Here is a 26,563-nt window from a genome sequence, read left to right on the forward strand (position 1 = left end):
TGTACTGTTTGCTATAGCTGCACTATACATAATTGTTGTTGTGATGATCTACACTATATAGATTACACTAAATAGTTACACTATATTTACAAATCAATTGCCTTTCCTAGCGTTCCCTACTGAGGGATAAAAGCAACATAGAGCTATGTGATACCTTCAGCACAAACATGATAAAGTGACTAGTGGCCCATCACAAAGCTCTCTAAGGCTGGAAGCTCTACTCAAAGGTATGTTTTATTGAATTCAGTGGGTCTTACACCTAGGTATGTAGGGTTAGGATTGCTGCCACTCTCACTACCTTGACTTCACAATTCAGTATCAGCTTGTCATCCTATCTCCTCCCCCCCCCTCCCCACTTAGGCATCATGGGGGGAGAGTTTAGTTATGTCAAGAAAACATTTTGTGAGGGGAAAGGGAGGGGAAGTAATTTTAAAGTTAAATTAACATTTAAAATGCATTTTCAGGGCGTTCAAAAATGGGCAGTCAAATTCAGATAGTTCTCCCTACTGGAACTTTAATGGAGGAACACAGATGAAATCTACCAGTAAGAGAGAGTTCTTCTTTCCACATGGAAAGAAAATAATGAGTGATACATAACATTAAAAAAATAATAATTCACAGTTAGAAGCAGATTAATGCTGAAATCCTAACCCCTCCTTCCTGGGAGTAAGCCTCACTGAATTCAATGGGATTTATTTCTGAGTAGGCATGGCTAGCATTGCAGTCTTAGTGCATGTAGGCTATCTTTGGCAACTTAACAATGTTTTAGGAATCAGACAAGCAAAGAGGCACCTCACTACATCAATGGCTTTCTCACACCTTGGCAGCCCCTTTGTTAGCCAAGAACAAATAACATGTGTTATTAGATTCCCTGTTTGTTCCCTTTCATAGTAAATGAAGCAGCTAATGGCCCGTAAATTAGCTATCTCCCTGCAGGGTTCTAAACCTTTATTGAGCTTCATGATAACAGAAGGAAGTGGCAAACAAAGTGACATGTTAAAAACGTGTCATTAATTACATATAATCTGCAGACTTTAAAAACAAACTATGAATGAATAAAAAAATTCCTTCCAGTAGCACCTTAAAGACCAACTAAGTTCTTGGTATGAGCTTTCATGTGCATGCACACTTCTTCAGATACACTTCGTGCATGCACACAAAAACTCATACCAAGAACTAACTTAGTTGGTCTTTAAGGTGCTACTGGAAGGAATTTTTTTATTTTGACTATGGCAGACCAACACGGCTACCTATGAATGAATACACATTGCATTTGGTTCAAGGGATTCTATTCCTGAACACATGAATGGAGGGGATTTCTGTGTCTTCATCCATTTAGAGCAGGTTTCTCTGACATCCTCAGTTGCAAGGACTTCTAAGCAAAGCTTCTCATCATACCAGCCAGCTGTTAAGAAGCAAGGAGATTTCCCAGTCTTCTCCTGGGGTTCCCCTTTCTCCAGGCTTGCATTTCCATGCTTCATTGTGGCTCAGAGCATGGGGAAGCTTCTCTTATCCAGTTTCTCAGTGAGAATATGAAAAGAGTAGCAGAGGAACACCTTTCTTTTGCACTTTTGGCTCTTTGAATTTGAGACAGTGATTCTCTCTTATTTCTGTGCTACTGTTACAAGGTGTGCAATCTTTCAGGTGAACCTCACAAGGCATAAAAATATTAACAGCAATGAATTAGAGACCAGAAATAAAAGAGTAAATACAAGCAGGGATGGGGAAGCATTGTCTTAAAAGTCAAACCACATCTCCTCCCTTGTCAAAAACCCTCACTGAGTAGCCCTGTCATGGCACCTGAGGAAAGGAAGAGCTAGCAAAAATGGATTAAGTTTATTTGTATGCCACTTTTCCACAATCGGCTGCACCCACAGTGGCTTACAGCAAACATTCAAAAATGTAAAAATGCAAATGTCAGAGCTGCTTGAAGATCCTAGCTCACAGAGGATCACGCTAGCCAGCGATCATTAAGTAAAAGTCTTTATTGAATTACAGTTTCCATTCTCACGCTGCTGCGCGCAAACTCTACGTCTAGTAGCTAGATCGGCGAAGCTCCGTCTGAATCTCCGCCCCTTGTGCACCAACTTAATATCCTAGCCTTGCTCCACCTTTTCCGCCTGACTGTCCTCCTCTGGGTCCCTCTACCCCCCGGGGCTTCTTCCTTCCGGGATTCTTCTGACGCTGACCCGGACCCTCCTGCCTCCTTGCGCCGGGCTTTAGGACCTGGTTCCCTTTCGGGGCTGCTTACTGCGCCGCCTTCCTCTGCATTTGAACTTGGCGCGCGCGCCCAACCTTCCACCTTCCTCTTAACCGTTTCTTCGCTCCCCGATGGAGGTGTGGCCACTCCTGACTCATGCCCTCCCTCCTGTGGCGAGCTGCCAGCGCTTCCCCCCTGGCTCCCTTCCTCTTCCCTGCTTCCTGGCGGTGACGCTGGTCCCGATTTCCAGCTGCTCCCCCCTGAGTCCCTTCTGGCTCTATCTTCCTGGGGTGCCCCCCTTGACTCCCCCCTTGCCCTGGCCACTGGTGCTCCTTTCTGTGAATCCTCTGATTCACTGGAAAGACTGGGAGATCTCGGGTCGTCGTCATCACTCATCTTTTCTTCTGCTTCCTCCCCTTCGCTCTCTGTTTCCTCCCTTGCCCGTGCCTCTGCTCCTAAACCCCTGACATCCATCCCCCCCTCGAAGCCCCCCATTCCCCCCTCCCCTCCTTCCGGTGCTGGAGCTGGGGGCTGCTGTTGCAAAGGGACGAACGTCGGATATCGGTCGCTTCCCGTGGCGGGCCTCCATCTGAAGTCTTCCGGTTCTTCCTCCCTGCTCTCGTCGACGACAGTCACCTCCGCTTCCATCTCTGTGCCGCCGTGCTCGAAACCAGGGTCGTCCCCGAAAATGTCCATGTCCGTCTCTCCCTCACTTCCTCCTGGCGGCGTTGCTCGTCCTGGACCCTCCAGCCACTTCCTGCGCCACTGCTCCTCTGGTCTATCGTCCCACCAATACGAGGGTTCTGAGGCAGATCCCGAGGGTGACCCCTCCGGGGAACGGACGTCTCGTGTCGGTTCCTCGTCCGAGTCGAACCCCCGGAACGTGCTGGCCGAAAGCGTGGGCGTGAAAAGCCAGTCGTCGAAAAAGTCTGCTGGCATAGGTCTATGTGGGAAGAGGGCATGAAACTCGTCTTTGAGCAGAGGTTCGTCTAAGGCGTAGCCCGGCACCCAGCTGTTCGCACTGGCCGGGGTGCCCTCCTTGGCGAGAAAGTATTCTACCCCCTCTTCCCCCCATCTGGAGTCCAAAATCTCCGTGACTTCGTTGATGCGCTCCTTCTGTGCCACTCCCGCGTGCCCTGTTCTGTCTCTGGCCGGACTCGGCGCCGTTCCGGGTTCCTGGAACCTGTGCGGTGCCTTGTAGGGAGTGAGCACCGATCTGTGGAATACCGGATGCATTCTGGAACCCTCCGGAAGTGCCAGTCTGAAAGCTACCGGGTTGACCTGCTCTTCGACTTGGTAGGGCCCCAGTTGCTTATGCCCTAGTTTCTTCTTGGCCAACGACCTGGCCGGCACTGCGTGGGCTGCTAACCAAACCCAGTCTCCCACGTGGAGCTCTTCTCCAACCCTTCTGTGCTTGTCTGCTTGTACCTTGTATGCATGCTTGGCCAGCTCCAGGTGGCGCCTCAGCTGATCGTGGACTTCCTGCAGCTCCGACGCGAACGCATCTGCTGTCTGCGGCTCCCCCTCCCCCATTCTTTCCAGTCCCGGGAAGGTTCTGGGGTGCCTCCCGTTGTTGGCGAAGAACGGCGTGACCCCCGTGGACACGTGCTTCGTGTTGTTGTAGGCGAACTCGGCAAGCGGCAGGTAATCCACCCACGTCGCAGGCTGTTGATTTGCATAACATCTCAGGTACTGCTGCATGATGGCAGTGACCCGCTCCGCCTGCCCGTTGGTCTGCGGGTGTCTCGCCGACGCCAGGTTGATCTTGACGTTCAGGAAGCCCATCAGCTTCTGCCAGAAATTCGAGATGAACTGCCGCCCCCGGTCGGACAGAATAGACCGTGGCAGACCGTGAACCTTGAACACGTGGTCTATGAACAGTTTGGCGGTTTGCTCCGCCGTGGCCACCTTAGCACACGGAATGAAATGGGCCATCTTGGAAAACAGGTCCACCACCACCAGCACTGCCGTCTTGCCCCTTGAGCTGGGCAGATCCGTGACAAAGTCCAGGGCCACCCTTTCCCAAGGTTCGACCGGAGTTTGCAGCGGTTCCAACAGTCCGGCCGGCGGTTTGTGCACTGGCTTGGCCCTCTGGCAGGTGTCACACCTCGCCACGTAGTCTGCGACCTCCCCTCTCATTCCAGGCCACCAGAAATCCCTGGCTACTAATTCCACCGTCTTCTCCTTGCCAAAGTGCCCGGCCGTGGGCGCGTCGTGCAGCTGCTGCAGCACCTTGGCTCGAAGTTCGTCTCCCGGCACGTAGATGGCCCCTTTACGGATGAGCAATCCATCTCTTAGCTGGAAACCGTCGGCCGCTGCCTTGCCCCTTTGCACCTCTGCCATCTTTGCTTGTGCGAAGGAGTCCCCCTGCAACGCTCGTCGCACCGCCTCTAGGTCCACGGTCGCCGCGGCGCACGCCCACACTGTCGGTGCGAAGATGTGCATGGCGGCCGCTGGTGTTGCGTCCTCCAGATACTGTGGCTTACGGGAGAGAGCGTCTGCCATGATGTTGGTGTCCCCCGGGACATACTCTATTCGGAAGTCGAAGTTCGCAAAGAACTCAGCCCAACGTATCTGCCTCTGGTTCAGGAACTGTGCCGTGCGCCAGTGCTCTAGATTCTTGTGGTCCGTGCAAACCTGCACCGTGTGCTTGGCGCCGATTAGAAAGTGCCTCCACGCCTTGAACGCTGCGTGAATGGCCAGCAACTCCCTGTCCCATATGGTGTAGTTCTGCTCGGACTTGCTGAGCTTCCTGGAGTAAAACGCTCCCGGTCGCCACACCCCCTGCGGGTCTTTCTGCAGCAGGACCGCCCCCACGGCTCTGTCCGAAGCGTCTGTCTCCACCCTCATCGGCTTGCTGGGGTTGACATGAAGCAGCTGCTCTTCCGACGCGAAGAGACGCTTGAGTGCCTGGAAAGACTGCTCCGCCTGCTCTGTCCAAATGAACTTCTTTTTCTTGGAGCTAAGCGTGTCAGTGATGGCCGCCGTCTGCATCGCGAAGCCCTTGATAAACTTGCGATAGAAGTTCGCAAAGCCGACAAACCGTTGGACCTCCTTCCGGTTGCGCGGGCTCTTCCAATCCAACACCGCTCGAACCTTGGCGCTGTCCATGGCGAGCTCCTTGTCAGACAGCTTGTAGCCCAGAAAATCCACCTCCGTCACGTCGAATTGGCACTTCTCCAGCTTGGCGTAGAGCCTATGTTGCTTTAGCCTGCTCAGCACTTCCTTGACGTGTTTGTCATGCTCCTGCTGCGACTCCGAAAAGATCAGGATGTCATCTAAGAAACAGACGCACGTCTTGTAGAGAAGTCCCGCCAACACGTGATGCATAAATGCTTGAAAAACGTGGGAGCCATTTTGCAATCCAAAAGGCATAACTCTATATTCGTAGGTCCCCAGTGGCGTGAACATGGCTGTCTTCCACTCATCACCCTCCCGCATGCGAATGAGGTTGTACGCCCCCCGCAGGTCCAACTTGGTGAACACTCTGCCCTTCCGTACCTTTGCGAGGAGGTCGTCAATTCGGGGCATGGGGAAGTCCGATGGCCTAGTCACACTGTTCAAAATCCTGTAATCCACTACGAGTCTCTTTTGGGGCGTGTCCCGCTTCTTAACAAAGAATACGGGACTGCCCCCCACTGCCTTGGACTCCCGGATGAAGCCGCGCTGCAAATTATGATCAATGAACTCCTTGAGTTCTTGCAGTTCGTCCTCTGACATGGAATACAGTCTCCCTTTAGGCAGCGCCGCCCCCGGCAGCAGGTCAATTTTGCAGTCATATGGTCTGTGAGGGGGTAGCCTGTCTGCCTCCTTCTCGCAGAAAACTTCCAAAAATTCAGCGTACTTGTGGGGAATCGCTTGCAGCGTGCCTAGCAGCAGCTGTGACTCCTCTTCCTCTCCTTCCTGCCTGGGCACAATGCAGTGTTCAGCACAAAAGGAAGAGCCGAAGGTCAGCTGCCTCTGGTACCAAACCATCGTTGGGCTGTGCTTGTCCAGCCAACTCATGCCCAATACAACGGGCGTGTCAGATAGTTGAGTGACGTTGAAGCTGATGATTTCTCTGTGATTCCCAAGTCGCATCACCATTGGTGGCGTCTGCTTCACCACTTGCCCCCCGAGCAGCTCCCTGCCATCCACCGTGACAACCTGCAGGGGCAGTGTGGCCGGCAGCAACTGCACAGCGTGCCTGTCGACAAAGTCCTGCCCTATAAAGTCCGCATTGCTGCCTGAGTCAATGGTGATTGGCACGTCTATGGTGATTCCATTGGGCAGCTGGAGAGATGCTGTGAGCCTCACTACTGGTTTGGGCGGGAGGGGGTTCACGGGCTGTAAAATCTCTGGGGACTGCGTCACTAACACGTCTGGCTGGGCCCCAGTGCCTCTTCCTCCAGCCAGACTGCGTCGTTTCCCTGCTGTGGTCCTCCTTGCTGCGTTGCTGCAGTCACCATTGCCGAGGCTGCAGTGAGCTTGTGGGGCCTCTGGGGACACTCTTTTGCCATATGCCCTGGTTCCTCACAGACGTAACACTTCCTGTTCCCTCTAGGAGGCTTCGCTTTCACTGCTGCCGGTGCTAGGGCTCTGGTTGCTGACTGAGCCCTTGCACCTCCAACCTCCATAGGTTCGGCTCCTCCTCCTGGCGGAGGCGTGGATTGCGCCCGCGCTGCTTCTCTGGGAAGGAAGGAGGGGGCCCCGGCTGGTTCGCGCCCTCCACGCCCTTCGTCCTTGCTCCACGGACGTCCTTCCAGCCTCACCCCCACTGCCAGTGCCCTCTGAACGACCTCCTGGGTGGTTCGGGGTCTCTCCCCCCTCGCGATCTCATCTTTAATCGAGTTGTGCAGCCCCTCCCAAAAGAGGTCTCTTACAGGAGCCGAATCTCTGTCCCATTCCAGGGCACTGACCAAGGCGAAAAAGCGGGCATGATACTGCCTGACGCTGGCCCTCCCTTGTCTCAGCCCATGCACCTCCTTCCGTGCCAGATCCACGTCAATACTTGATAAAAAGCACCCATCCATCGCTTTAATAAAGGCATCCGCATTCTGGAGCGCCGGATCCTTATCTCTCCATAAATTACGTAGCCATGCTTTCGCATCCCCATGCAGATGGGACATGATGAACCCCACTCTCTCTTGTTCATCTCTAAAGTCTTTATGCAGCAGTTGCAGTGCGCACAGTACGTCGGCTCTAAAGTTGGGATACTGTTGCAGGTTCCCATCGAAGTGAGAGACCAGCCCGCCTGTCCGTCTCGCCAACCCAATTCCCTCCTGCCGGGGTGTCTGCTTTGTCAGCACGTCTAACCTGACCTGGAGATCCCTGCAGGCGGCAGCTGCCTCCTCCTCTCTCTTCCTGGATGCGAGAACCTCGGCGTTCAGTTGTGCCACTGCTTTTCTGAGGTCCTCTATCTGCTGCTCAGCCGTCATGTCGTCTGCCGTTCGTGAGCTCGCTAGTAGGCACCTGTTTCTCTCCCCTCCTCGAGGCTGTAGATGCCCACAATGGGGAGACGGAGCTTACTGTCAGAGCTGCTTGAAGATCCTAGCTCACAGAGGATCACGCTAGCCAGCGATCATTAAGTAAAAGTCTTTATTGAATTACAGTTTCCATTCTCACGCTGCTGCGCGCAAACTCTACGTCTAGTAGCTAGATCGGCGAAGCTCCGTCTGAATCTCCGCCCCTTGTGCACCAACTTAATATCCTAGCCTTGCTCCACCTTTTCCGCCTGACTGTCCTCCTCTGGGTCCCTCTACCCCCCGGGGCTTCTTCCTTCCGGGATTCTTCTGACGCTGACCCGGACCCTCCTGCCTCCTTGCGCCGGGCTTTAGGACCTGGTTCCCTTTCGGGGCTGCTTACTGCGCCGCCTTCCTCTGCATTTGAACTTGGCGCGCGCGCCCAACCTTCCACCTTCCTCTTAACCGTTTCTTCGCTCCCCGATGGAGGTGTGGCCACTCCTGACTCATGCCCTCCCTCCTGTGGCGAGCTGCCAGCGCTTCCCCCCTGGCTCCCTTCCTCTTCCCTGCTTCCTGGCGGTGACGCTGGTCCCGATTTCCAGCTGCTCCCCCCTGAGTCCCTTCTGGCTCTATCTTCCTGGGGTGCCCCCCTTGACTCCCCCCTTGCCCTGGCCACTGGTGCTCCTTTCTGTGAATCCTCTGATTCACTGGAAAGACTGGGAGATCTCGGGTCGTCGTCATCACTCATCTTTTCTTCTGCTTCCTCCCCTTCGCTCTCTGTTTCCTCCCTTGCCCGTGCCTCTGCTCCTAAACCCCTGACAGCAAATATATGAAATACAGAGCATGTCAGTAAATTAAAAAATGACAAAAATCAACAATTTAACAAACACAGAATAAATTCAATATTACCAAAACCAACAATTAAAATACATAAATACAAAGCAAAACAAGAGTTAGTGCTGTGTGTGTGTGTGTAGCAGAACTCACCATGAACGCCACCCTTCTCTTATAATGGCAATGGCTACTCCCTGAGAGGTGCTGGAACTGAATTCCAGTGAATTCCTGCTGGGGGGAAACCCCAGGACTTCCTGTCCTTCAAGAAGTCTGACTTATATACAATTCAGAGGGGAACGGTTCTCTTATCAGGCTAGATGATGAGCTGGCTCCCATATCCTTACTTCAGAATTCCAGGAACTAGGTGGTGGTCATTTTTCCAGGTTCTACTGTTTTAGTGACAATTTATTTATTTATTATCACATTTGTAGCCTGCCACCACCCCCCACCCCCGGTTCTCTCCCTGCACATGGTTATCCTCACAGCAAGCCCATAAGGTAAGTTAGGCTGACAGACTGGGACTGGCCTAAGGTCAACAAGTGAGCTTTCTAGCTGTGTGGGGATTTGAACCCAGATCACCTAGGTCTTGTTCCAACACTATGGTTCTAAATTCAGAGCACTAGCTCTGAATTTACCACATTTGGTAAATTTCATGTCTGCAAACTAGTTGAAATCCAGACTTAAACAAATTACTTTAGGTGATATTTTTGAGTGGTATTACTCAGATCACACACATTGACATTTATGGACCTAACTTAGCCATCTTCATTCATTTCAGTGGGTGTACTCTAAACAGAACTTAGTGGAATTCTACCCTGTGTGATTCAAGTACAGATTTGGATGGTAAACATAAACAGTTATTGAAATCATGATCAAGTTAAGGATTTCCCATCAATGAGCTCTTTAAAAATGCTGCCTTAGATGACTTTGGATGTAATTTGGTGGAAGATAAAGCTAAAAATATTGTTCAAAATAACACTGAAATAAGAAATGTCAATATTATCCTACATCTGACATTTTCAATATGTCACACAATGAATCTTATTATGGTTTTGCTTAAGATATTCTGAGTTTTGCATTTTGTGTTTTCTTGCAAACTTCAGTTTCTGGATTTAAGTCTTGTGGGAATAAATTCTAGTTTAACTTTGCTTTGGTCCACTTCACTGAACTGTATTTTTTAACCATCTATTTCATTATAACTATGCTGTTCCAGCTATAAACACTTGCAAATGTCGTGCCTAAGCAGTAGACAAACCTTTACCAAGAGCCCTCAATTCAGCTTCAAATAAGCATCAATTAAAAACCAGTACTGCATGTGAAGGAAAACTCTCAGCTTACCCAGCAAAGCACTTAAAGTAATAGGACTACCCATGCTTGAAATATATATAAGTGTTTTGCTGGCAAGAATTAAGTGAACGACACTTTTATAGGTGCTCGTACAAATGTAGCATCTAAAGCAGTTTCCATTTGAGGCATTACCTCTGGCCTGCTTATATAACACTAAACACAAAGCATAACATTACATAATGCAAAAATAGGAAGATAGTAAGTGCCTGCCAACAGATTCCAACCAACTGAAACTATCCCATAGTTACTGGCTATGAGAGTTCTGGCTTCAGTTGATTGCACCTGCTGCCCTCACCATTCCATGAACAGTCAGCAAAAGCTGAGGAAGAGCTACATGCTTACAACATGTACATGCATAAGCTCTCTTGGGAACTCTGCAGAAAGCAGAACCTCCAATGGCAAGCATGGACCCTAACTGTACTTGCATATGTTCTTTTGCAAATTATGCACAATATGCACAGACAAGGTGGCAGGAGCTTTCCTCTGCACTCATTCATACGTGGCTGTTTATGGAATGAAGGCTGCCATAAACAGATTTGCCCAGCACACTGCCCACCAGGCGTCAGCAGGGTTGAAACAGAGTAGGCAGCAAAGGGAGAGGAAATCGGCCATGAGACTTGATGGAGAGCCCCTGTCCTGACCCACCCCCACAAGTTTACTATACTCAGTTATCAGAACTGCCAGAATGGCCAGACATCATGCCCAATCAGATTAAGAGGCTAATCGCAAGCCAACTAACTAATAAAGCTCCAGGAGAAGACATGATCCCAATGGAGATCTAAGATAAGACCTGATTTCTGGTCACCCATTTTTGCAAAATTGTTTTCATACATTAACAGCTCAGGTCGCATACCTGAAGGGTGGAAGTTGAGTATAATTGCCCCAATATATAAAAAGGGTGATACGAAAAACCCTGCCAATTATAGACCCATTAGTTTGTTAGATGTAGCCTCCAAACTATATGCCAGGCTCCTGGGAGACTAGAAGAATGGGCAGATACAAATAAGGTGATATCTGAAGTCCAGGCAGGTTTCCAAAGAGGGAAATCCACATTGGACCAATGCTTTGTGCTGAACTTTCTGCTATGTAAATACATCCATAATTTGAAGCAAAAATTATATGTTGCTTTTATCGATCTAAAGTCAGCTTTTGATACGGTCCCAAGACACGCATTGTGGCAAAAATTGGAAAAGACAAATATAGACCCCCGTCTATTATTTCTCATCAAAACATTATATACTGATACATCAATACAAGTAAAGGTGGATCTGGCTGGCCATCTCACCACTAGAATTAAGACCATCACTGGGGTCAAACAGGGATGCATTTTGGCACCTTTCCTGTTCAATTTTTATATTAATGACATTGTTAAAGAACTGGAGGGCCTACAGTTTGCCCCTGTCACAATTCTCGACCAAAAACTCTCTGTTTTAATGTATGCTGATGACCTAGTACTTGTATCTAGAACCCAGGTGGGCCTGAGATGGCTGCTTGCAAAATTAAGTTCATATTGCACGAGGAATGCTTTATCTATAAACTATGATAAGACGCAGGTCATTGTATTTGGGAAGCGTTCTAAAAAGCATGTTTGGCACCTGGATGAACACATCATAAATCAAGTAAATACGTTTAAATATCTGGGATTGATTTATTCAGAAACGGCATCTTGGAATACACAGCTATCCAATTGCAAGCCTTTAAATCAGCAAAAGCCATTCTGAAATTTGCTGCCTGTAAAGGTGGAAATCTGGTCAACCCAGCTCTATCTGTGTATAAAGCAAAAACAATGGCCCAGATTTTATATGGTGCAGAGGTTTGGGGTACCTCAAAGGTCTCCGGTCTGGAACCCCCACAGAATTATTTTTTAAGAGTTCTTTTAGGTTTACCCAAAGACCTGCAATCTCCCATGGTCAGGTTGGAAACTTGCATGTTGAGCATAGAGAGCCAAATAGATAAAAGAATTCTCTGTTACTGGTTTAGAGTTCAACAGATGGACAACACGAGGCTACCCAAAAAATGCCTGATTGAGCTCTCAAATGGATTACCCCTTAAAAACTGGGTACATCATGCTGCCCAACTGATGGGCAAATATGACCTCTCAGTGACTGAGATTAAAGAACTCCCCTTATATTCACAGAAAAATATTTTTAAGCGAACCATAAGGGCAGTGGCAACTAAAAACGATCTAAACTCTATGTGCACATCTACATGTGCCCAATTGTATTTTAAACTTAGAGAGGTCAATGAACACATATCTTATTTTAATGAATTGACTTTTGCACAGCTTCGAAAAGCTTTTACAGAGCTACGACTAAATACAATAAGCTCTGCTTATAGAGATGGGAGACACAGAGGCATACCAAAAAACGAACGTGTTTGCATTAGGGGATGTTCTGAGGTAGAGGACCTTATGCATTATATCTTGCACTGTCCGTTATATAATGATGCAAGAAAAAGATTTTTGGTACCTATAATGACAGGGTCCCCTGGCCACAACCCCCTTGACATGATTTTGTATCTCCTTGCAGACACAGATAAGTATGTCACCTGGCGGGTAGCACTTATTGCAACTGCTGCTAGGAAAATTAGAGCAAATTATATAGCCGAGGTAGCCATTAACTGTAAAGGAGATGGATTTATTTGATCCTATCTATCTACCTCAGGCTATGCTCTATCTTTGTCACCAAACTCTGAGTATAAATTGCACACTGTATTAATTGATATTGTTTTTAACATTAGTGACCATGTGATGATTTTAGCTTATGACTTTTATTGTTTAATGTTTTTATTTGTACATTGGGGTACTTTTATGGCTTTGTTTAGAGTACGTAGTGTTTTAATAATATAAATGTTTTAAGTCTTTTTTTATCAATTCAGTATATTTTCTTTTAATTGTCAAATAATTCTGTGTACATTGCGGCAGCCTTTGGCTATGTGCAATAAAACTGACTGAGACTGAGCAAAGGGAGAGGAAATCGGCCATGAGACTTGATTGAAGAGCAACACATGCCGATCAGTAGGTCGGCGGTTCAAATCCCTGTGACGGGGTGAGCTCCCGTTGTTCGATCCCAGCTCCTGCCCACCAACAGTTTGAAAGCACGTCAAAGTGCAAGTAGATAAATAGGTACCACTCCGGCGGGAAGGTAAATGGCATTTCCGTGTGCTGCTCTGGTTCGCCAGAAGCGGCTTAGTCATGCTGGCCACATGACCCAGAAGCTGTCTGCATACAAACACCAGCTGCCTTGGCCTATAGAGCGAGAGGAGTGTGCAACTCCAGAGTTGTCCGCAACCGGACCTAACGGCCAGGGGCACCTTTACCTTTACAGCTGATTGAGGGAAGCTTTTAATATCTGATGAATTATTGTATTTTAATGTTTTGTTGGAAGCCACCTAGAGTGGCTGGGGAGGCCCAGCCAGATGGGCGGAGTATAAAATTATTATTATTATTATTATTATTATTATTATTATTATTATTATTATTATTATTTTATTTAGCTCCCAAACATTCCAGCACCCAAATGATCAAAAACTGGAAGTGAGTGTTCCGGTTTTCAAACATTCTTTTGGAAGCTGAACATCCAACGAGGCTTCCTGCAGCCAATCAGAAGCCGCACTTTGGAAGTCAAACATTTCGGAAGTCAAACAGACTTCTGGAACCGAGTGTGTTTAACTTCCAAATAGGCTCTAAATAAAAGTGCAAATGCTTGGAGCCAGTCTGAATAAGGATCAGTATAAAGAGCAAACTGGGAGGGTGTTGCTAAGCAGATGGGTTCCTCTGTTAGGCACCGGCTGGATCTTTTGTCAAGGCATGTGCATTATTTGTTTTCAGGCAAACAGGAACAAGCATATAGGTCCCCTGGGAAACAGAACCTAGGAAGCTGCCTTATACTGAGTCACAGAATCATAGAATTGTAGAGTTGGAAGAGATCCCTAAGGGTCATCTAGTTCAATCCTCTGCAATGCAAGAGTTAGCCCATGGGTCCACTTAGTGTATTGTAGACAATAATGAGCTGACCCACAGCAGAGAGTTCTGGTGATTTATATATATATTTCAGTGTCTGATTTATTGGCATATCTATGCAGATACACTTTTGGAAGCAAGAAGACCCGTATAATAGGCAGGAAAACATCAGCTCCAGATTTCTGGGGAGCTATTGTTTCAGTCTCCCAAGGCTGCATCCCGAGTCCAGCTAACTTCAGCTAAACTCTGCCCTCTGCCTGCTTTTCTAAATTCAAACTGAAAGACTGGATCCAGGCTCTTCTATGTCTCTCACTAACTGAAGTGCATCATTTTCTAAAGAGTGTTTTCCATCCATTAGAATAATATCCCCAGTCATTAAACATTAAGTCTTTGTTCATTAAAAAAAAGGCCTCCTCTATCAGGCAATGGCCCATTTAGTCCAGCAACCTGCTCTCACACTGGCCAACTGGATGCCTATTGGAAACCAGCAAGCAGGATTAGAGCACCGGAGCACTTTCTCCTGCTGAGGTTTCTGGAAGCTGGTACCGTATTCAGAAGCGTTACAGCGCTAAACTATGGAGGCAGGGCATAGCTATTGTGGCTTGTAGCCATTGGCAGCCCTGTCCTCCACATACAATCTTCTTTTAAATCCATCTAGACTCAGTGGCGTAGCGTGGGGGGTGCAGGGGGGCCGGCCGCACTGGGCGCAACATCTGGGGGTTAGGGTTAGGGGGCGCAAATCCACGGGTTAGGGGGCGCAAATTACTTGCCTTGCCCCGGGTGCTGACAACCCACGCTACGCCACTGTCTAGACTGGTAGCCATTGCTGCCTCCCATGGGAGTGGGTTCCTTTTGTCAGTCCTGAATCTTTCTATGTTCAGCTTCATGAGATGCCCATGGGTTTAGTGTTATGAGAGACGGGGGAAACACTTTTCTGCATCAGTTTCCACCATGCCACCTCTTACTCGCCTTTTTCTCTAAATTAAGAAGTCCCAAACACTTCAACGGGACGCGGGTGGTGCTGTGGGTTAAACCACAGAGCCTAGGACTTGCCAATCAGAAGGTTGGCAGTTTGAATCCCTGCGACGGGGTGAGCTCCCATTGCTCAGTCCCTGCTCCTGCCCACCTAGCAGTTCGAAAACACGTCAAAGTGCAAGTAGATAAATAGGTACCGCTCCGCCGGGAAGGTAAACGGCATTTCCATGCGCTGCTCTGGTTCGCCAGAAGCGGCTTAGTCATGCTGGCCACATGACCCAGAAGCTGTACGCCGGCTCCCTCAGCCAGTAAAGCGAGATGAGCACCGCAACCCCAGAGTCGGTCACAACTGGACCTAATGGCCAGGGGTCCCTTTACCTTTACCTTTAAACACTTCAACCTTCCCTCATAGGGGAGTTGTTCCATCCCTTGATCATTTTGTAGCCTTTTACCGAACCTTTTCCATCTCTGCAGTATCCTTTTTTTAGTAGAAGTGACCAAGTAAACACTGGGCACAGTATTCCAAATGAGGTCACACCATACATTTGTATTATGTTTTATTTTCAGTTCCTTTCCTAATGATCCATAGCGTGGGGTTTTCTTTTCCACAGCTGCAGCACACTGGGTCTCTGGTTCAAAGTTCTTTGTCACTTATTAACTGCTCATTCACAGTGGCCCTTTCATAATATTCAAGGCATCAAAAACACAACACTGTTCTCCTGTCAAAGGAAGATCTCCAAACAAGGTCTATACAACTTCCTGAGAAAAAGAAATATTAGGTTAACACAAAAACTAGCAAGGTGATTCATGGCAAGCTACTTACCAAGGTATTTCTCCTCCCTCTAAGTGAACTGTCAATAATCCTCATCACCAATAAATGCTTTTCCCCCCAGACAAAACCCTCCCTTAAATGATTTCCATTAAGACAATTACAGACAGTGTCCACCATTAAGAAAACAAAAAGTCAATGTTCACCCATTATGCAAAGCCACTGTTCCAGCCTTATGTATATATACATATGTGTATATCCTGTTAATTATACCGCCCCCTCCCAGAAACAATACTTCAAAGAAATGAAAAGGGCCGGGCAAGGAGAGGCAAGACGACAAAGCCTTGGGCTGCTGGGGGAAGAACTGGGGGAGGAGCCTTAGAGACCAGTGGGAAGGCGGGGTCCCTAAGTCCTCTTAACTGCCTCATTGGGGCAAGAGCTACTGGGAAGAGTTGGTGTGAACACTAGGCCTGAATAAAGAGTTAACTTTGCTGACACTGGGTGTTTTATTGCTGACTGGCTCCTGGCAAAACCCAGTAGCATAGCACTTTATAAGTGGTTACAGCCAAAAAGATCTTACTGCAGTACTCAAGTCAGCAGCCTAGCAGTCAAAGAAAATTCGATTGGATAATTTTTCCCTGTGAGAAAATGGCAAAGATGAGCCAGAAGCATTACCGAACCAAGGGAGACGTTTTCTGTATCATTAATCTCAATTAGAGAGTCAGAAAGAGAATTAAGCACATGCTTAACTTTCCCATTAAATACTGTGCTTAACTTTGGCTGGATCAAGCCACGGTTTATATAGAAATTCGAACATATTTTTTTTACCTATATATATAAAAGGTTAAGAGCAAAGACACACAATGAATATGGATTATAGCTTTCTAATTCCAGTGTCACGGTGAATGTATCGGGTGCTTTCATAATGCTCTAAAATAGCATTAATTGTGTCTTTTGAAATGGCGCTGTTTCCTTTTTCAAAGTCTTCTTTTAAAAGAACCCTGTCCCCTTCCCAGTTATGTAACTTAAAAAAAAAAGTTGAGATCTTATCTGCAGCAGTTTTGGTTGGAAATAGGTTTAAAACTACACATTTTGACTTAACATACCTGTGCAGTAAATCTTCAGGTGCATACAGTGGTCCAAAAATTTTGACATGCAGGCAAAGGGATTTTTGGATCAGTTACGAAACAACATTTTTAAAAGAAGAAGGAAGATGTATAACAATGGGCTGGTTCATTCTGTCCTTACCAAATCCTCCTTTGAATGGGAACCCAATAGAAAGGCACATTGCAGCTGTCAGAGGAATTCTTCATATCTGCTGTCTTACATTCTCCCTGCCTACATGTATCTTCTTTAATCTAAGAAGCAGTGTGCTGTGAAGTCAGGGTGATAGTGTAGCCTTATTGGAGTTCACCGATTGGGTCTGCGTTGCTCCCGGACAGGAGGAAGGAAGTCAAATGACACTGAGGTTGGTTCAAAGAAAGAGTTTATTCTGCTCTCCGGATAGCAGAAGGCACTTGCGTGGTCAGTCCACAGCAAGTCCAAAGAAATGACAAATTTCATCCTCCAGGCACCCTCTCCCTCCTTCCCCAGGAATCCAGCCACGTCAGCTTGTACACACAGGTTGACATCACAGATGTTCCTGCTCCGGCACTCTTAACCATAAAAGGGTATTCCTTCCTATACTTCTGACCATAAAAGGGTATTTCTTCCTGTACTTCTGACCATAAAAGGATCTTCCTGTTCCTACTCTTATCTTGGAGCAAGAGGTCACCATCTCCAAGAACATCCTCTGGCGCTGTTCCCAGACTAGGTCTCTGCGTCTTTTGTGGTCAGGATATAAGATAAGGATATAAGACATGTCTTCCCTGTTCTACTGGTACAGTCAAGGCCATCCTTGCAGTCACAAACTGATAAAGGAGAGGGCTCTGAGCACTTGTTTATACAGCCGGGTTATTGTTTATACATTGATTCAGAGCTCAAGTTAATGGATTTTCGCTAAGGAAAAATAGGGATTTTGGTGCCTATTTCAAACTGCCTGCGCAGTCAGTTTTGGGTTTAGGAAACCCATTCCTTCAATAGTATATAGTGGTTGTTTTTTGTTTTGTTTAATGTGGACTACTCACAGCTGGAGGTGGGGGAGATTTGATTCAGGGCACATTTAAATGTGAATTGACCAAATTTCCACTTTCTGATGCAAAATACAGACCAGAACACACCTATTATTCAGAATTCGCACTAATCCGAATATTGTGATGCAGTTGTCCAACAAAACAATGTTATATAAATGCACATATTAGGGGAGATGGGGCATACAAATATATATATTACTATGACATAACAAAATGCATTACATTAGGGAAATTTGCTTGACAAAATGTGCACACTAGTCAAAACTGCATATTAAAAAATGTGCACACTGTGAAAAGTTCACCCAAAAATCCTGGTAATTCTTCATGAGAATTTTTGTAAAGAAAAGAATTCGCAAATTGCTGCAGAAATGTGGGGAACTGAATTTAAGATTGGAAAAATTAGCTGAACTGAGAAAACTGAAATGGGCAAATCCTTCAATCCCTGATCACAGCTAAGTGTCTGTGGTTGTTGCAATGAATTTCATCAGTATGGACTACAATCCAAAATAGACTTAGTACAAAGAGAATAGCCTTTCTCTTTTTGTTTGGTGTCAGAGCTTAGAAGAGAAATACAAGCAAGCAATTTTATTCATTTGGGGTATACTGTTCTATGGCTGTGGTTGACCAGAGCTGTGTATCCATGTGACCAGAAACCGCAAGTGCAGTCATTTATCTGTTCCAGTTGTCGACTCAAGTTTATCTTCTCTTGGGCTGTGGGCACTGCTATGACAGCGAAAAGTCACACAGAAAATCTGGCATTGTACATACATTCATATTACGGAAGCACTTTTTTTAACATTGTAAAAAGTAACATAAAAGATGCTAGCTTAAGTATCTAGCGAGGTTGGGGGCAGGCCAAGATTGACAGAGGGCCAGAGGGTGCACATGCCCCGGGTGGCAGGTTTGTAAGATTAGAGATTGTGAGGTTAGAAGGGCGGGAGGCCACCCATCTCTGCTAATAAGCAGAGCCCAGTTGGAATATCAGGACCCACAAACATGCGCTGCCTCCCTCCTCTCTCTCCCACAATGCATCATCCTCACGGCTGGATTTCTCTTTTATGTTCCTGCTGGCCCTGGCAACAATGAAAGGAAGACTGCGTGGGACATGAAGGCAATAAATGTTTTCCTCATCATGCCCCCCCCCACTAGCTCCAGGAGAAGGGGGAACATTAAGGCAGGGAATGGACATTAAGGGAGGAAAAGCTTTCTTTCCTTTCTGTCCCTCCCCTGTGCCTGCTCCCTTCTCTCGGTGGCAACGATGGAAGCACACCAACCTGCAGGAGAGTGGGGGCAGCAGTGAAGACTTTGGCCTCTTTATGGCAAAAGGTTTAGATCTGGTCCAGGGAACAATGCGCTGCACGTGTCCTGAAGGGGGATGCTACAACATGCACAGTGAGCCTGCCTGGATGCATTTTGCTGGCAGAAGAGCATTTGCCTGAATGCATGTGGACATTGAGCAGTGGCAGGAGTACGCAGGCCACTCTTATATGAATAGAATTAGAACACTAAATGATCAGGAAATGCAATGAGTAGGAGCAGGGCTTGCATACTTTTCTTCAAGCCCACATACATTCACCCCAAACCAGGTCCTGCAGTGGGCTGATAGCGGAATATTCTGATAATAAGCTCTTAAATACCTTGTAAAGCATGGGTAGGCAAACTAAGGCCGAGGGGCCGGATCCGGCCCAATCACCTTCTACATCCAGCCCGCAGACAGTCCGGGAATCAGCATGTTTTTACATGAGTAGAATGTGTCCTTTTATTTAAAATGCATCTCTGGGTTATTTGTGGGGCATAGGAATCCCCCCCCCCATATATAGTCCAGCCCCCCACAAGGTATGAGGGACAGTGGACCGGCCCCTGCTGAAAAAGTTTGCTGACCCCTGTTGTAAAGGATACAATGTATGAAGCTTCCTAAAGAGTTCTAGTATCTTTTGTAATTAGCTACAGCTTCTTTTCAACAAGCAGAGCTCTCTGCTGCCAGTGAGCTTTGGTGTGGGAATACAGAAACTTTTTATGCATTGCTACCTTTTTTTCTTCCTGCCTCTAACCTCTGTTACAATTTGAATAACAAGCAGGCATTTAAGAATTGAAATTTACCCCTTCACTCTGTTGCCGTCATCACTTTTGTTCCTGTATGGTACTTAGAAAATAAGTGAATTTCAAATATCTAAGTAAATTGTGCCTGTCATTAAGCTATTTCACAGCAGCCTGACATGAACTGAGTGAGGCAATAACTTCTAATGGATTAGAGACTCGCCTTCCCTGGACAAGGGGAAAGTATGTGCGCAGAGAGTTTTGAAGAGAAATTGAAGCATGTAGTATCCTACCAACTTTCAGAAACGGTACCGTTCCTGAGGACTTTTTTCATAAACCTATTGCTCCCTTCATTGTCTGGGCTTTTTTCCCCCTTTTCTTTTGTAGAGGACAATAATTTATGCTGTGTGGATTGAATGTCTGCTAGTAGGGTTCCTTCTTCCTTTTATTGTTTTTCTTTTACCAGTCTTTTACCAGTCTTCAATCCCTTGCCCTTCCTCCCTGCTCACCAATTTTCAATTCACTCATACAAATTTAAGAAAGCCATGGCCCACAGGAACTCACAGTTGGCTTCATTTCTTCATCTCAACAAGCTTCCACCTGTTCAGCTGAGTCCATGGTGATGACTCATGCAGGAACACAGCCGTTCTTCCATTACTGCCACCAGCCTGCCTACACCGAGCAGAGTCCGATGAGACTATTGGCAGTGCTGCTGGGTGCCCCTGGGAGCTACCTCAGTGCAGGTGACTTAAAGTCAGGCCCAGTTGTTTTGGCCTGTGTTGTCAGGACAGTTCTCCCCAGAAAACAACTCTCAGTCTAAGTGGGTTGACGGCACTGGCTATCATTTGGGATCCTAACACAACAACCTAAACATAATAATGGATGAAGGGACTAATAACTTGTGAGCAATAGAGCCCCTCCCTTTTTTTCCCCTCTGAAGGAGGTGGCAATTCATCTTGCTTGATTATAATGAACAGTCATCTATCTACAGGGGGAAATATAAGCACATTACCCCAACTGAATCAGACAACTAGATGTACTAAATCAATGATTAGGCAACTTCCAGCCCTTGGCCTAATTTCATGCACCTCTCAGCCCAATTTCAAAAGCTCTCTGCAAGCAATCAGCTCAGACTTCTGTAAAGAATGATCCAACCCATCCCCTGGAAGCCTGCAGGGTGAGGAGAAAGTGGGGAAAGACGAGAATAGGGAGGCTGAGGGAGAGGATGCAATCTCCCATGCTGGGCTCCACCAGTGTCCTAGGCCCACCTACCACCATAATATGCCCCCAAACATATTACCCTCAGGGGGATGTGGTTCTTTAACCAGAGCTGGTCAAGACATTTTGCTGCCTGAGTATAAGGACAAGGGGTACCCTTTCCACCATTCCATGTATAGAAGTCACCTGGAATGGCAGGTGAATCTCACTTCAGGGTAACAGGCTAGTTTAAGGGCCATGGGATAAGCTGACAGCTCCATCTTTCAAAAGAGGCGGATGGCTGAGGACTCGGGAGGAAGAGCCGGTGAGCTGTTACCTCTGTCCTCCAACATTTGCCACCTGTGGCATTTGCCTCATTCTGCCTAATAATAGGACTGGCCCAGCTAACAACAGGAAGCAGAGTTCCCACCCCTTTACTAGATGAACAACATCCTGTTTCCCACCAAGGCCAACTAGATACCTCTGAGAACTTCACATGCCCGTCCTGATGGCACTAGCCCATTCTTACAGTCTGCTTATCTATCCATCCATCCAGCATATTGCCTATGAACATGACAGTTCCGTTTAGCCATCAAGGCTAACAGCTATTGACAGAGTTATCCTCGATTAATTTGTCTTCTTTCCAAGTTTCATTTTATGACAACACCACATCATGTGTCAGTAAATTCCATTAATCAATTAAGCAAGGGAAAGGGTGTCCACTGGAGGTCTGCGGCATAGTTATAGTGCTGGAAATATACTTTAAGGATCACATATAAGTGAGTCAATACAGGTGAACACCAGATTTTTTAAAAAAAGATCTCAGTGCCGCTGGGTTTTTCTAAAGCTTTCTCCTCCTATTGTACTTTGTGGTTGTTGTGCAGGGGAGCCCGAGAAATGGAAAGGCTATGAAAGGTCTCCAGCTGAACTCGAGCACTGTTTCCATGTGTTCATTAACGAAGATGCATGCTGACAGGAAAGGAAGTTATGCTCCCTTTGGGTTTTGTCTCCATTCATCATTGGAGCTGCAGTTCCTATGGAGAACAGGAGTCCCTTTTCCCAGCAGACACAATTTTCCCCACCTTCACCCTCAGAACCTTTAAAGGATGAAAATGTACCTTGTGGGAAATCAGCCTACAGTTTGTGGGGGGGGGGGGGAGAGAAGAAAAAACATAAAAACTGATCACCATGGCAGTCAGAAAGTAACCTGTCAGTTCTTGGCGATACTTTTGTTAAAGAGGGAATTTAAAATGGCTACAAAATACAGGTTTTGAGTACCCCAGATACTGTGCATTTCTTTCTGCCCAAGAGGTAGAGCAGAAGCAGCAGTAGTCAAAGCTTCCTACCACAGCACTCTGAGTACCCAACATGGAACATGTCTCACTATGTAGAATGATGAAATGTAGGTATCATACACATTTGGCCTATGGCTTCTTCTCTTGAAGAACAAGCTACCACATCAGAAAGCACTAGCTTTTATATCAGGGTGGGAAACCTCAGGCCTGATAGCCAAATGCAGCCCTCCCATCCTCCTTATAAGGCCCTTAGGTCTTTCCTGAGGCCACACCCTCTACCTAGCCACACCCCTTATGGGCCCTGCTTCACGCCTTTTAAAATGGAGTTTTGCAACCAAATACCTTTGTCACATGTTCAAAAGACAAGCCACCAGTGTTAGAGCAGAGAACATTCAACAGTTAATTATCAACTCAGAGTTCAGTATGCTTCCATGGCAAAATCCCAATGTTAACAATACACATTTAGCTACTCTCTATTTCAGTATCAATTAATAATAATAATAATAATAATAATAATAATAATAATAATAATAATAATAATAATAAATTTATTTATATCCCACCCTCCCCAGCCGAAGCCGGGCTCAGGGCGGCTAACAACAATAAAACAGTACAAAAGTACAGCATAAACAACATTCTAAAATCATTCATTATAAAATTAATTAATTCAAGCCACTGGCAACCATTGGGCCAGAGCTCCGCAAAGATTGCCGAGGGAGGGAGTCAGGCTGTGCCCTGGCCAAAGGCCTGGTGGAACAGCTCTGTCTTGCAGGCCCTGCGGAAAGATGTCAAGTCCCGCAGGGCCCTGGTCTCTTGTGACAGAGTGTTCTACCAGATCGGAGCTACAGCCGAAAAAGCCCTGGCTCTAGTTGAGGCCAGCCTAACTTCTCTGTGGCCTGGGACCTTCAAGATGTTTTTATTTGAAGACCGTAAGTTTCTCTGTGGGGCATACCAGGAGAGGCGGTCCCATAGGTATGAGGGTCCTAGGCCGTATAGGGCTTTAAAGGTTAAAACCAGCACCTTAAACCTGATCCTGTACTTCACCGGGAGCCAGTGCAGCTGGTATAGCACCAGGTGAATGTGATCTCGCAGCGAAGACCTCGTAAGGAGTCTCGCTGCAGCATTCTGCACCCGCTGGAGTTTCTGGGTCAGTCTCAAGGGCAGCCCCACGTAGAGCGAGTTACAATAATCCAGTCTGGAGGTGACCGTCGCGTGGATCACAGTGGCTAGGTCAGGGCGAGAGAGGTAAGGAGCCAACTGCTTAGCTTGGCGGAGATGGAAAAATGCCGCCTTTGTTATAGCTGCAATCTGCGCCTCCATGGAAAGGGAGGTGTCAAAGATTACACCCAAACTCTTAACGGACGGTGCTGGCACTAATTGCACCCCCGCAAGAGATGGGAGATGCCCCCCCAATCCCATATCGCCCCGTCCCAGCCACAGGACCTCTGTCTTCGAAGGATTTAGCTTCAACCGGCTCCCATGTAACCATCCAGCCACAGCTTCCAAACATCTGGTCAGTGTGTCTGGGGCCGAGTCAGGATGGCCACCCATCAACAGATAGAGTTGGGTGTCATCGGCATACTGATGGCAACCCAGCCCAAAACTCCAAACAAGCTGGGCAAGGGGGCGCATAAAGATGTTGAAAAGCATCGGGGAGAGTATCGCACCCTGAGGTACTCCACACACCAAGGAGTGGCGCGATGACAATTCCCCCCCCCCAAGCACCACCCTCTGTCCCCGACCAGAGAGAAACAAGCGCAGCCATTGAAGGACTGTGCCCTGGATCCGCACGTCGGCAAGGCGGTGGTCCAGAAGTTTGTGATAGACCATGTCGAAAGCTGCTGACAGATCTAGAAGAATCAGCAGCCCTGACCTGCCTCAATCCAGCTGTCTACGAAGATTAAACAATTATACTTAACAACGAATTAAACAATTATACTTAACACTTTTCACATGTGGAAAAGAGTGCTGCTGGTAGGGCTTTGCTCTGGTAAGAGTGGGGAACTGGAGGCTTTGCACTGATGGGCTACAAAACCTTAAGGGATCTGTTCCTTGAACCCCGCGGTTGTGCCAACTGCAGGCAAAAACAAAACAAAATGCCCTGAGGGAAAATAGCTCCCACTTTTCACCCTGGCCTGAGTGAGCAGCAGAGCTTGGGATGTGTGGCCAAGTCGCTGCTCGCTCACTGCCCAGCCAAGGTTAGGAACAGGATTGCTCTGTAACTCTCTGAAGTACATAAACAATAGTTTATCCCCATCCTCAATATAAATTTGCTTAAGCCAATGGCCATAACTGGAAATAAAAATCACTGCGTAATCTGCCTGACATAGCACAGCTTCTGGAACCAACAGTTATAAGTTAGATTGTAAATAATAATTAATACATCAGCAGATTCATCTTGAAACACAAGGGGAATTCATGGGGAAACAGATGCTGCTCTAGATATTTTTTTTTGTGGGGGTGGAAGAAAAGAGACTAGAGTCTGTGAAAGCAGCAGCAGCAGAGCCAAAAGTGCTAGTATGGACATATGAGAGTGGTAGAAATGCTCAGCCTTGGGGGGTGAAATCCTCAGGGTATAATTTAGGTTTCAGATCAAAATCACATCCTTTTGCCCAACTATGTCTTCCTTCACAGTACTTCTGTAAAGTCAGTGTGGTATTATAGCCACTTCCTTTATATCAGGAAGAGGCTTGCCTGGTGCCATCCCTACATGTCTTTAGGCACCAGGCAAAAACATTCCTCTTCACCCAAGCCTATAGCCATTAAATAACTGGTGGCCTGTGAAAGTGTGGGGAAGTGGATCGTTATTATGATTATGATTAATTTACAATTAGGCTTTCTGTCATTATGTTTTTTTATCATTGATGTAATGTATTTTTGATGTTGTACACTGCCCTGGGATCTTTTGATAAAGGGAGGTTGAATTATACATTGAATTAATCAGCATCATTATCATCAGGAGGGAGTGCGAGAAAACCACACCTAAATGCCGTTTGTGGCAAATATGACCCTGTGGACAGACCAGACAAATTTATGCCATATCATTTTTTTTATTTTTTGGTATTTGGGAAAATTTAACAAAAATTATCTAAATAATAAAATAAAATCCAGGGGGAAAGAAATGAGTTTTTAAGCAGTGGAAGGAAGCAAAGCGAAGACATGACTTGGTAAAAAGGTAAAGTTAAAGGGACCCCTGACCATTAGGTCCAGTCGTGGCCGACTCTGGGGTTGCAGCGCTCATCTCGCTTTATTGGCTGAGGGAGCCGGCGTACAGCTTCCGGGTCATGTGGCCAGCATGACTAAGCTGCTGCTGGCGAACCAGAGCAGCACACAGAAATGTCATTTACCTTCCCGCCAGAGTGGTACCTATTTATCTACTTGCTCTTTGACGTGCTTTCAAACTGCTAGGTTGGCAGGAGCAGGGACTGAGCAACGGGAGCTCACCCCTTCGCGGGGATTTGAACCGCCAACCTTCTGATCGGCAAGTCCTAGGCTCTGTGGTTTAGACCACAGCATCACCCGCGTCCCTATGACTTGGTAGGCTTCCTCAATCAGGGCATCCTGGAGGTTCCTCCAAGGAGGGCTTCAGTTTAGTCACTGCTACACCATTTAAAGCAGCCGGCTTCCCCCAAAGAATCCTGGGAGTTGTAGTTTACTCTTCACAGAGCTCCATTTAGCAGCCCCAGTAACAAACTACCATTCCCAGGATTCTGTGGGGAAAGCCATGGGCTTTAAATGTATGGTGTGTATGAGACATAAAGATTTTACCTCATGCAAAAATTCTGTTTTTTCTGATTTTTTTAAAAACCCAGGAAGCACATAATGGGACACTGTTTTTTCCCCTTTTCCTTTTTAAGAAGAGGAAATGTGAAGGAGGTATAAGATACAGTGCAGCCATTGCAAGTCAACAGGGAAGCAGATAAACACACCACAGGAACCATTAACTTTTGCAGAAGAAAAATCCCTAGCTAAAAATATTCTGGCAGAGAGTCAAAGCCCAGCACCTACGCACGTATAGCTCAGTGCACTAACCTGTCATACTGAACAAAAAAGCACCTGAAAAGCTGTGCATAAATGACGTTTAAAGAGAGTCGGAATACATCGTGATTGTCTGCAAGGCACAAAAGGTGGCCAGGAGAGGGAAAGTGTGAATTCCTTCCCCACACCACCTGTTTATCACACACACCCCAACGCCTCCACAAGATTCCAGTGCTTGTGGTTAAATTTAGCCTGCCCCCTCCCTTGATTCTGCATTTTTTCGGGTGGGGAAGAAAATTAGAGGAGGCAGCTAAGGGCTACTTGGAGCCATGTCTCCATAGGACTCTGATGGCAGCAACAGATCCATAAATGTTAGTATGGATATATGCGAGTGTGA

At 46.9% G+C, this 26,563-nt stretch overlaps 1 protein-coding gene across 4 annotated transcripts in view; it reads left to right on the forward strand.

Annotated features, from left to right (window-relative positions):
• Positions 1–26,563, forward strand: part of ANO3 (anoctamin 3) — a 256,540-nt gene that overhangs the window by 112,383 nt on the left and 117,594 nt on the right. Inside the window, exon 1 of one of the 4 annotated variants that reach the window (XM_081164059.1) lies at positions 8,955–8,972. The exons of the other annotated variants lie outside the window; for them this stretch is intronic. The gene's annotated coding sequence lies outside the window, so the exon portion shown is untranslated. Of the gene's footprint in view, positions 1–8,954; positions 8,973–26,563 lie in introns of those variants that run through there. 4 annotated transcript variants of the gene reach the window in all.

This window comes from Podarcis bocagei (assembly GCF_964188305.1).
Source record: "Podarcis bocagei genome assembly, chromosome: 1".
NCBI classification, from domain to species: Eukaryota; Metazoa; Chordata; class Lepidosauria; order Squamata; family Lacertidae; genus Podarcis; species Podarcis bocagei.